The 12,357-nt window shown below is 34.6% G+C and overlaps 1 long non-coding RNA gene across 1 annotated transcript in view; it reads right to left on the bottom strand.

Annotated features, from left to right (window-relative positions):
* The window catches only part of LOC131423580 (uncharacterized), a 126,111-nt gene extending 114,003 nt beyond the window's left edge, over positions 1-12,108 (bottom strand). The window contains exon 1 of the long non-coding RNA XR_009225309.1: positions 11,976-12,108. This is a non-coding gene — a long non-coding RNA (uncharacterized LOC131423580). The remainder of the gene's footprint in view (positions 1-11,975) is intronic.
* Positions 12,109-12,357: the final 249 nt, after the last annotated feature.

The raw sequence follows: 12,357 nt of genomic DNA, 5'->3' as shown, positions 1-12,357 counted from the left end.
AATCTCAGCCATGTCATAGGACATGTGGAACAGAGTTTGTTTCATATCAGTTCAGAATAATTTTTTGTGCTTTTCCATTAATTTTAACTTTATTAACAAATAGGACAGGCTAAGAGTCAGGAACATCATATAGATGATAGCTTTCAAAAGGGGACTATACAGATTTATAAGGACATCAAGCCTTCATCCTAAATTGTGCAGACAGTAGTCTTCACTTAAAAAGTATGCCAGAAAAAAATTGCCTGATCACAGTCATGTTTTAAGATCTTTAATGCTTGTCTATGATTAGGGGTAAAATGGCTTTAAAAACTTTTTTTTTTTAGAAATTCTGGCTTTTCTGTGAAGATCAGCCTCTTCCTAAGCTGCATCAACTTCAAATATTCTGCTAGCAGTGTCTGCACAAGAGGCTGCTAGGCTTCAGTCTGCCACGGGCCCTAGGATTCTACAGGGTCTAGAATCCTATGGTGTATGTCTATTCATTTCAAATGGTTTTCAAAAATAGAAAAAATGTGAGAGGATGAATGCTTAATATTAAATGAAAGGGATCTTGTGCTACAAAGCACACATTCTGCCTCTGTCGTACGGAATCATAATTTTGAGGTTGAAATTTATATTCTTAATGGAATTTTAAAGTGGAACATAGCTTTTAAAACAGTAAAACAATAAAGGAGGCCATGCATAGCTTACAGATATTGCTGAGCTGATAATCTTGCACCAGAGGTGCCAGAGTTCTCCATGCACAGGTTACTTTAAAAACCACCAGTCAAGATATCAAGAAAGTATTAAAACACTTGAACCATGCTCTAAGAAAATAAGGAGCAGGAGAGAGAGTGAGAGAGATCTGTGAGTTTTGCCTCAACACTCTTCTAATACTGAAGCTGAAATTCTCATTTTGTTTCACCTTAAGTTCTTTAGGCACTCTATAATGTTAATTATATCTTACAATTCCAGGATATCATTAAGAATATGTGAAATTCTCATTTATATCATTGTTAATTTGCATTTGTTCTTATGTATCTTTAGGACTTGAATAATACTAACAGGTAAAAATGAAAAACTCAAACAAAAGTCTCATTATGAATCACAATGAAATATGTACTTGGTAGTACCCTGAACCCATAATAGAATTTGGTGTAACTATAGTCACTATATTTTATTTTCCAACCAATCGGATAGAAGGTCAGTAATGGATTTCTATTTTCAAAACAGGTATCTTTGCAAATTCAAGTCAGAGAATGCAAATGAAAATTGCAGTAACTGATTCTCTAGCAGAATGCTTCTCTTACAGGTGAGAGATAGGTTTGGAAACCATTTATATCAACTTTTATCTTTTTTTACCTGAGCAATCCTGTATGTTTGAGTACATTAATTTCCAATTTTATTTATTAAGTAAATGAGAAAGCAGACTATCCATTGAGCACTTTCTCTATTTTAAAATATGTATGCAGTTACACAAAGAGGCAGCTGAAGTATACATCTCTCTTAGGATCAGTTAATACCACATGGACAAATGTAAAAGACATTGTACCTTATTGTCCTTATTAAAACTGTTTCTGGGGGGCTGGGGCTGTAGTTCAGTGGCAGAGCTCTTGCCTAGCATGTGTGAGGCACTGGGTTCGATTCTTAACACCACATAAAACTAAAACAAATAAAATAAAGGCATGTTGTCCATCTACAACTACAAAAAAAAATTTTAAAAACCGTTTCTTCAATGGCTAAATTTTGTCATTTTATTCAAAAGTTCAAGAATTTCATAGCAGTATATATTATGTTTTTCAGGAAAAGACAGAAAAAAAAAGAACACAATTTATACCACAACTTTTACCACTCCACACTGCCAAATCTCCCTCTCTTTGTAGAAAAAAAGAAAAAGAAAGAAAGAAAGAAAGAAAGTTATTTGAACTTGCCAGAAAGAGTTTATTGTGATTAATTGCCTCTCTCTGGTGTGTGTGTGTGTGTGTGTGTGTGTGTATCACACTTCCTTTTATGATGAAGATTTCTGACTCAAGAAATTGTCAGCAAAGGACAATATATCAAAGTTTAGATATTAGTAATAGAATAGTTCAGGAGATATTCTGTGACTATGAAGAACCGAAAGCATTTTATTGAAAAAGGTTTGTTTTCTTTGGCAGCCTTCCATGACCTCCTACTGTTGACAAAACTAGCAGCCTGTCCTGTTTGAAGTGTAACTGCATGGCAGAAGCCCCTGCTTCAGAGCACTTCCAGGATTTATCTCTAAATTAATATTTTCATCGAACACACTCACGATATACCTTACCTAATCTTTAAATTATAGGAAAACGCTAGAAGGAGGTTCTGCAAGTCACTGGCTGAAGTCATGCTCGAGATTTATGAATCTCTCAAGTCGACATTTGTGACTGACCTACAGCACACCAGGGCTGCTATTTCCTTTTCCTGATTCATGATAAGTGCAGCTGCCTCCAAATAAGCCTCCCGAGCCCATTAATACTCAGTCCATTCCCTTATGGTAAATATGCACATCTCTAGTCTCACTTTTAATGCTCAGCTGTGATGAAGTTGAATAGTAAATCAGGTGTTTTTTTCCTAACTCGAAGCACTTTGCCAAACACCTTTTCATTGTAGTGTGTGTGTCCCAAAGTCCAATTTAACTTTATCTATAATTAAAGGTGATGCTTTCGATACATTTTACTGGCAAAAGATAGCAAAATTGTTTTGCCCTTGCAACATGGGTTTTAAGGTCCTAGACTGTGACGTCTTCCGTTTTCCTGCTGCCAGCAGAATAGCTAATTAACAACATTGCATAAAGATTGATATGTAGGTAAATATTAAAGGCACAAAAGGGAAGAGAAAGCAAATTATTTAAAATGTCAGAAAAGCCAAGACATTCATCTTCCCTGCCGCAATTTGTTTTTCATTAATAAAATATACATTGTTTTCTGCTTGGAAAAGTTATTAGTGGCAACACAGTCTGCATGAAGCTTTGTCTCTTCCGAAATAAAGTCTTTGTTTGGACATCAGTGATGGGGGTTTTGTGCCATTGTCTAATCTGTCAGATTAGATGAGCAAGTGTATTTAGGGGTGCAAAGATGTGCAGCCACACCTGCTGTGCAAAGCTGTGAATTCACAACTCTTCTGACTATTAAAATGTGTTATGCTGGGAGCTCTTTTGTTGTAATGGAACTGTTGGTGGTTGTGTGTTTGAAGTGGCGCAAGTGTCAGGCCTTATCACCATCATAATAATCACTCTAAAAATACCCTCATATTTTGACCATTTCATGTTAATGTGCAGCAAATTAAAGGCTAAGAATCTAATAGATTTGAGAACGTTAAATTGATTTTGTGCTCAAAATTTTCAAAGCAAAACCAAAGTCTATAAATGGAATAATACTCACAGTCCAGAAAAATCCATAGTCCTTTGAGAGTTTTGAAATCATACAGGAAGCAAACAAAAGATGCACACAAAATGTGAGTCCAGTATTGTGACAATAAAGTTATGGTCAGGAGAATGATAGTAAATGTACTCCTTACAGAAAGCTAATTATCATTTCTTTATTTGATGATGTTTGTGCTTTTCATATGAAGGTACCATGATATTTTGTACCCTTAAATGAATATTGAATTGACTAAACAAAGATAATGTTTTCTATTTATCCCTGATTATATAGGCTAGTTTTTAAGTTTCTGTTATTTCACTTTGCTAAAGCTTAGCCATACTTAATAATCTTAAAAATTAAACAAAACAAACAAGATGATATTAATTGGTCCGTTTATTAACTCACCATTCAGTTTCTTAAACTTGCTTTTATGTCTAATTTGTATTTTGTTTGGAGTATTGGTGTTTTTTTGATTGTCTAATACACTATAGGAGTTTCTTCATAGTAGGTTAGCAGGGTATTTGCTGAAGAATGGAAGAAAAATTTTCCCCAATATTCTAAAATCAAAAGGAAATATGAAGGAAAAAAAAGAAGAAGAACAAAATGCTGAACTAAAAAAAGCCTCTGTTGTCACTTTTCTAACACTGAGCAGCTTGTGGCAGGTTTAATAGACCCTAATCTAGAGAGGCCTTTTTAGGGACCTTAGACCTGTATGGCCTCATTAATTCAAATGGTACGTGACAGTTCAGAGGTATCCTAAACCAGCCATTACCTGCATAAACAGGCTCTGATGCCAATATGGCACGTATACTATCCTCCGTTCAGAATTCCTTATACTCATAGCTGTGATTAGAGAAAACCTCTAAAATATGAGATTGTTTTTTCTTCATATGTACTAATACAATCTGATCACTGATTATCGTCCATTCTATTCCAAAATAGATTTTTAAATATTTTAATATTTTCCTAGAAGAATATAGTAAACCCTTAACAGAGAAAAGACATTGGTTTGAAATATTGAAAGCTATTGACATTCTTTAATCTTTCCCAAATTGTCATTTTACTAGGACTCAGACGCACAGTTAAGTGGTTCTCATTTGACAATCATCACGATGCTGAGATCCAGATTTCATATTGTGTAACATCTGGATTGTCCTGCAGATACAGCAGGGTGACAGCTTCACACATTCCTTGAAATGAGGCATCCATACGCTGACAGTTGCTCATCATTCAGAAAAAGAAAAATAAATAAATAAAATGGAAGAAAGATTTTCTTTCTGACTCTTAATTTAAGCTAATCTATGTAAAATGTTTTATCTAGTAACAACCAGTGTAGGAACCATTCTCTGAAACAGTTGATAGTTGCAGCTGGCCCAAATTACAGCAAGAAATATTTTGCCTTGTGATAGAAAAGGCAAGAAGTTTTTACGGAAGGGCCAACTTCATACAGTAAAGGAGATTAAGAGTAATTGAAGACTGGGTTTAATTTAATTAACTTTGTAATAATCTTAAATTACTTCTTCTTTTTATTCTCTTATATAGATACTGAATATAGGCATTGAATCTAAAAATGCTAAAATAATATATAAATGTAGTATTTTAATTGTATCAGTCTTAAACTATTTTCTAGCCATTAATTGTTGAAAGAAGTCTTGATAACAGAATTGTTCTTCTTAAAACTTAAAACTAGAAATACTAAACATATAAACATGTGAAAATTAATATATACATATATTTTTTTTCTTTTTAAGATATGGTAAAATTTTCTTCAAACCATTAATATTTACCTTTGCACTCAGTCTCTTTGAGAGCATTGCTGTTTTAATCTCTTATATTTTCCTCAGAACTCCATGTTTTTATTTTCCAGGCTACATTTTGATCTGGACAGGAAAATATTGATGCTGTTTAAAACTTTCCTTCACAGATGATATTTAAAGAAAGGCAGATATACAAAATTGGTTTCCATTTCCTGAAATTAATGAAAGTCTCTCTACATAATAGATCTTTAGAAGAGAAAATATATTATTTTACGGAATATATTTTTTTTAAATGTTATGGAGACTTCTTTTGCTCTGCAGCATATCCGGTCCAGCTAAAAAGATTCAATAGTCTGACTTACATTTTTACGTGCTGGATTAGGCTTTATATTTGTTTTGATACAAAAGCAGGCAACAGCCTATTTCATGGACAATAAATTCAAGATAGTAATGATGAGATAGTATTGCCTCAGCTAAGTGCACCCAGATTGGAGGGTCACATATTTGACCTCGATCTAGTATGGTCCTTAATGAATCTATCTACTTGATTAGAGTTACTGTCTTTTTATGGCTCAAAATAGCTTTGCATGGAAAACTAGCTTATTTTAAGTGGAGTTGAGAGAATCATTTTGCCTCCAACACATCCCTAAAAGTTTTCTAAAGATTCTGAAGTGCCTGCTTTAAAATTTTAACCTTCCTGAAATCTGTTCTTCTTCTCCAATTCTGGTCTTGTTTTTATCACCTTCATTACATAGGCAAGAAGTAGCAGTCTGTCATCCTTTATCATTATGAAAAACTCTGATTTTTAAAAGGATCAGCAGAATTAATGAGTTGTTGCATTCAAGCCACAGTCTTGCATTTTTTTCAGAATTTCTCAGTTTTATTTCCCATTCCATTTCATGTACAATGGAAGAATTGAAGTCTGTGTGTCATCTTGAAAGATTTGCATAAGTAACAGTAAAAATCAGCAGTAAGAATTAGAACTCAGGGCCATTACACACGTCTTTCATTCTTTTTTTTGTTTGTTTACTTATGTTATTTGCTTTGCTTCCTTCATGCATTCATTTTCCTTAGTCGTCTATTGGCTTCCAAATAATTGGGATGTTCTTAAAGACTGAGTCACAGATACCATCATGAATGTTCCATTTTGCATGCAGTTGCACTTCTGTGTTATGCAGTGGTCTTTTACAGTCTCTCTGCTTCTATAGTGTAGCTCTCTCCTTATCTGTGCAACAAACTCCATCTATCTGTCTCTCTGCTTCTCCAGCTGCATCGCTCACTCTTAATACGAGGAGGAAGTGATTTCTTACTTCTTGTCACTCTCTTTCTTTCTACCACTCACTCTCAATCTATCAGAACTCGTTTCCCGATTCTCTGACTACTCTGGCCTCACGCATCTCCCTTACTCCATTCCTCTTTGAGAAATATGACCCAGATTCTTTCTTTCCTCTTTTTCTTTTTTTTTTTTTTTTTTGAAAATAGCTTTTGGAAATTGTTCTTTATCTTTGCTCTACTGTTTTGAACCTGCAGAATAGCCAGAATTAGACAGTAAAATACCAATTCCACATCATTGTGTACACTTCTGAAGAATTATTTCACATTTCCAAAAATATGAGATGGTAGGCTTCCACGTTATTACTTAGTAATAAATACAGCGACACTTTCAAATCAAGGATATTTGCAAGATGAAACAAGTAATTCTTAGTTGTGAGTTAATGTCTCTAGCAACAATTAAAAATTAGAATATAAATAGGCTAAGTGATTAAATTTACAGTTGTGTTTCCTGCTGTGGAACTCAGGTCTGAATCTATAAAGTATTGAAATTTTGTTTTTTTAATGTACTACTTCATATACTTAGAACATTTTCACATCTTTATTCCTCTACATTCTAAAATGTGTTAATCTTTTTTTAAATATATGACTTTGTGTGGATATATCTATTTTAAATAACAGTGCCAGGATAGTTAAGTCATCATGAAATAGGTAAATTTCCAGTTATGCCACAAAGTAAACATTTCAGAAATGATAGTTTCCATATCCTTTAATTCTGTACAATTTCAATCTTATTCTCTAGCAATTCTGCCAAATGAACTGTCTGTAAAAAAAAAAAAAGAAAACAAAAAGAAAAAAGAAAGAAAGAAATGAAAAAAGCTAAAAACTACTGGTATAGAACTCCAAATACTCAAAAAAAAAAAAAAAAAAAAAGCAAGGAAACAGAGAAACTAATAAACCTCGTAGTTTAAACTGAGGATACTAAAGCAATCTATTCATTTCTACAACATAATTTTAATTAATTTTTTTCCTCAGTGAAGTAATGATACATGCAGTCTTCCAATAATTACTAAGGGGGCAGGGAGTGAATAATATAAATGTAGTTCAAAAGGAAATACATTGATTTTCCTTTTCTCAACATAATTGTCACGTAAGTGGGCCCTAAGCTATGATGTAGGCAATAGCCACAGCTTATTGTAAGCAAGCTCACAGTTCCTTAAGTCCATTTTCACATATCCTAATAAAAGAATAAAATATTTAACATGGTGATAAAGCTCAGCTTTCTTCCACCTCTTCTTGACAATAATTCTATGGTTCAATATACGGTACATTTTTGCTTGAAGGGGATGAAGCATTATTCTTTTCTAGTGATATTAATCTATTTTGCTATCTTAGTGGGGATACATTAACCAGACCGAACTCTGAACACGTTTTTATTTCTTACCACAAAAAAGGCAGCCAGATAGCTCATTAAAATATATCAATGAATAATAACTTCTTCCTTTAAATGAACTAATATCTAAGTTTAATGAAGCTCAGTTTATAGTGATTTTCTGGCTGAAGTGCTCCTCTCTCTGCCTAATTATGTGCACAGTTTTCAGACAACAAGGAGTGTCTTTAACATTAGATAAGAACCTGGGCTTTTATCTCAATCAATAGTCTTTAGCCTTTGAACTCATGTCAGTGGAAGACCAGTCCGTCACGTTCAGTTCTACCTGACCTCTTTTTCTTCTTGATGCATGCTGCCATTTATAAAAGACTCTCTCTCTCTCTCTCTCTCTCTCTCTCTCTCTCTCTCTCTCTCTCTCTCTCTCTCTGACATACTCATACACACCCATGCACACACCTAAGATATAAGCAGGCAAAGTGTTTAGATTGTTTGTGTGTCCATGTGTGCATGTGCATGCGCAGAAGCATGTGTGGACAGGATCTTTATAGCTGTAAAGATGTGTGACTGTAATGATGATGTTAAAATTTTCTTGTTTCCTTTCACTGGGCTTTGTGTATCTCAAAGGAGCCCCATATGGTGCTCTTTGTCCGTGTCATTACCTCGTTACAGCCACTGTCTGCCAGCCAAAGGTAGACCGAGTGCTGCAGCTGTAGACAGCGATACAACTGGAATTGTCTAAGGTCAACAGTGCCGTAATTACTTTAAAATGTCAGCGTACAATAAAATACAACAGTTCATCTGGCAGAAAGCAAATTAGCTTTGACCATAGCGTAATTACCCTTTTCTCAGCACCATTAGAAGAGATCAAATCTCCACATTCAGTGTTTGAGGAAAGGCCATCAGAGTACACTCTACCTGACAAGGATGCACATTTGCCATTTTGAGATGTAATTAATTGTCCCTATAATAGAAATTTTTATATTTGACTCTGGAATTGAAATGTGTAATAACCTGGCTTCTTCGTTTTAACCATTTTGATGCTGGGGGGGAGAAAGATATGTTTTGTCAAGTACAAATAGGTAGTATCAGTATCATTCAGAACATACATATATATTTTTTATTTTGATAGCAATTAGTTCCACTGCAGAAGTAATTGTTCTGAAGTGACTACCACATGAATTAAGAATGATACTAATGTCTAGATCCTACTCCAGAGGAAGCAAATTAAGAAATTAACATCATTACACTCTTCCCGTCATAGCTTCTTTTTCTTCTTTGCATGTGTATTTCCTGTCAGACTGCGATAATGTGACCTGAAGTGGTTTTCAGATGTATTAAAGTTGTTTCCGCCACTGATCTTCATCTACACCTCTACTTCACACGAGGGCAATCTAGGCAAAAGAGCACCCCCTCCTCCACCCCTGCAGGCTTAATATGCCATTATGCCAAGAACATCCGCTTTTTTCCCAAAGACATCATTAATGGTAGAGGGTATGAATGCAACAATGATATAGTAATTGGATTAACTCGGAAACAAACAGCAAGGAGCTGACCAGTGACTGTCCCTGAAGGGCAAAGTCTCCAATGCTCTTGTTGACTTTCATTAATATTTAAGGGCACCAAATGTATTTTAAACGGATTTGAAATGACCAAAGTTGTCTGAGTAGCATTTTTCTTCGTGCCCAGTTGAAGACACACATGAAACAGCTGTTTTGTATAACAAGAACCTTGCACTATATTTAGGGAATTCCAGCACTATAAAGATGTTTACATTTTCTTGATGTTTCCTTCACTGTGTTGTGGGCTTTTTCATAGTTTTTCAAACAAAAAGTATTCCCCTGGGTTCAGAAACCTCCCTTCTGAGCATAGATTTCCTGTATGGGGGTTGGGGGGGTCCCTATCTAGACAACCAATAAGAAGCTTCATAGTTGGGAAGAAAATTCTTAACATGACCCCTTCTAATTGAACCATTGCTAGTTTTAATGTGCTAAAGCCAAAGCAATAAACAATCTTTCTGGCAAAACCACTGTAGCATATCATCGATCAGTTTCTCTCTTCAGAGCAGAAAATTATGGAACATACTGGGTTTGCTCCCCAACTGTTAAGTGGCTTTGTTCTTCTGCAATGTCATTTGCAGCTCTCATTTCACAGTATAAGATATAATAAAGGCTGGGAAACATTTTAAAAGAGAAATAAATGGTTAGCTAAATCTTTTAAATAGATGTGAACATTTAGGAAGATAGAAAACTCTTTTTTTGAAGGCCATCTATTCCTAGATTAAATCAAGATGCCCATGAATATATTTAATGGGTGATTTATAGAATTCAGGGAAGTAAATATCACATGGTAAGCTTGGAAAGGACCTAGCTGGACTGATGCTTTTAAATTGGCAAGACTGACCAAACTAACCTGCAGCTGCCCGTGGATGGCATAAATGATTTGCTGTTTTTTTTTTTTAAAGTGAAGTGACTTGTTTTTCACATAGTAATACTTGGAAGAGCCCTTGGTGCCTACTCAGTCCTTCTCTGAAGCAGTCTGAGGCATACATTAGCCAGAATCCAAAGCCTTTCATGATTTTACCCAAATTCATCTTTGTCATTATCCTTTCCCAGTTCAAACTTTCTACTGTAGCTAAAGCATCCCCCCAGTTTCTGTGTGACCCACTATGTGCCTTTCTACCTATTTGCCTGGGATGTTCTCTCTACTCCTCACATTCTCCATAATAAGAGTTATATTCCACTGTCTCTCAGAAGTATGTCTGTTATGGTGTACATATATAACTATCATATTTTATCAATCAAAATTTTAAAAATAAATGGAGTACAGGAAACTTGTCAAAACTGTAAAGTTATTAATACATATATAAAATGGTTGAATATTTATTACACGTGTTGAAAAGAATTAAGAAAGATGTGAGATTCCTAAATCCAAATGAATATTTCCTCAAGCTCAACTTGTTTTCATTTGATTCAATGTCATAAAATAAATAACTCAAAGTGAGTCTACAAACACTAAAGTGATAGTAAAGCCAAGGCGATGTAAATCAGAAGCCAATATAGGTTGCTTTGCTAATATACATGGCATCTGGAAAATAATAAAAGTAAGCATTCTTGAAATGAAAAAAATAGACTTAACAAAAGATGTTTTAAAGACAATATAAAAAGATAGATACATCTTGCAAAAAGATTGAAATTAACATTATGTGTAACAGTTAGAGCTAACATGCTTCTTATGGAATTCAGTCTCATTACAGGAAGGTAAATAACTTTCATTCAAAAATGCATTTTTGTTTTACTCCATCAACTCAGCAACTAGTCATTTTAAAGGCATCCAATTATTTATCTGACATTTTCTTCACTTAGTTACTCAAATTGTTAAAAGTTATATCTTTATAATAAAATATTTGTTAAAAATATTGACTACTTTTTCATCCAAATTTTGACATCTGAAAACATTTCTTTTTTAAATAACTGAAATCGTTAAATCTTTCTTCATTTAAACTGCAGTAGAACTGGATATTCCAGGCCTGGTACTAAGCTTCAGATTACACCAAGGCAGGTTTATCATGAAGAATTCAAGTTGTTTTAATTTATGTATACTATCTTTCCATAGAAACCCTTATTTTGAAACTATTTAACTTTACATATATTTTTAGTTTTCCATCACTGTAACCAAAAAAACTTGAGAAAATTAATTTAAACGAGGAAAGGTTTCACTATTTCAGAGGTTTTTGTCCATAGACATTTAGCTCCATCATTGTGGGATGAGACCGAAGACATTTAGCTCCATCATGGTGGGAGCATGCAGTGGAGCAAAACTACACCCTTCATGGTGGCCAGAAGGAGAGAGAGAGAGAGAGAGAGAGAGAGAGAGAGAGAGGATCCAGGAATAAAAATGCATCCTACAAGGGCACAATCCTAGTGATCCACCTCTTCCAGTTAAGTCCCACATCCAAAAGTTTCCATTACCTTGCAGTATTGCCAGCAGCTGGGCCCCAACCTTCAACACATGAGTCTGTGGGATATTCCAGATCCAAACTACAACATAGTATGTTGAAAACTCAAATGCAGTTTTTTTTTTTTTTTTTTAATGCAAAAAGTGTTGAGTGTGCTGGAGCACCCCAACTAGCATTTAATGCACACTTATTAAACACTACAAGCACATCACACAATCCTAGGGCAACCACGAGCCACAAAGTACCTCTGATGCCACACAACTTCTCTTAGCCAAAGAGCAGATGTTGTTGTTATCCGTGGTTCTCTCCAGCAGACAGTTGGACATCAGAGAATTATGAAGTCGATCTGGGGATGGACAGCAAATGTGGCCAGTCTCACTGATGTCCTCAGAGAAAAGCTCTCAGATGAGGCAGGACAAGTGGTTTGTATACAGTTCCAAATTGGTGCTCATTGTTATCACACTCCAGCCATTATTCTGCCTGTCTCTAGATGATGGTCTTTATCAATTTCGTCCAGTTGTGACTAAGCATGCTTGTGACTGCTGTTCTTTTTCTTTTTTTTTTCTTTTTTGTTTTTGTTTTAATATTCTTTGAGAGAACTATTTCCTATCTTTACTTCTTTTGTTA

The sequence above is a fragment of the Marmota monax genome, unplaced genomic scaffold (genome assembly GCF_021218885.2).
Source record: "Marmota monax isolate L192 unplaced genomic scaffold, Marmota_monax_Labrador192_F-V1.1 WCK01_AAM20220418_F8-fsc00018, whole genome shotgun sequence".
NCBI classification, from domain to species: Eukaryota; Metazoa; Chordata; class Mammalia; order Rodentia; family Sciuridae; genus Marmota; species Marmota monax.
Note: the sequence above shows the minus strand (reverse complement) of the source record. Positions and strands in the feature narration are given on the sequence as shown.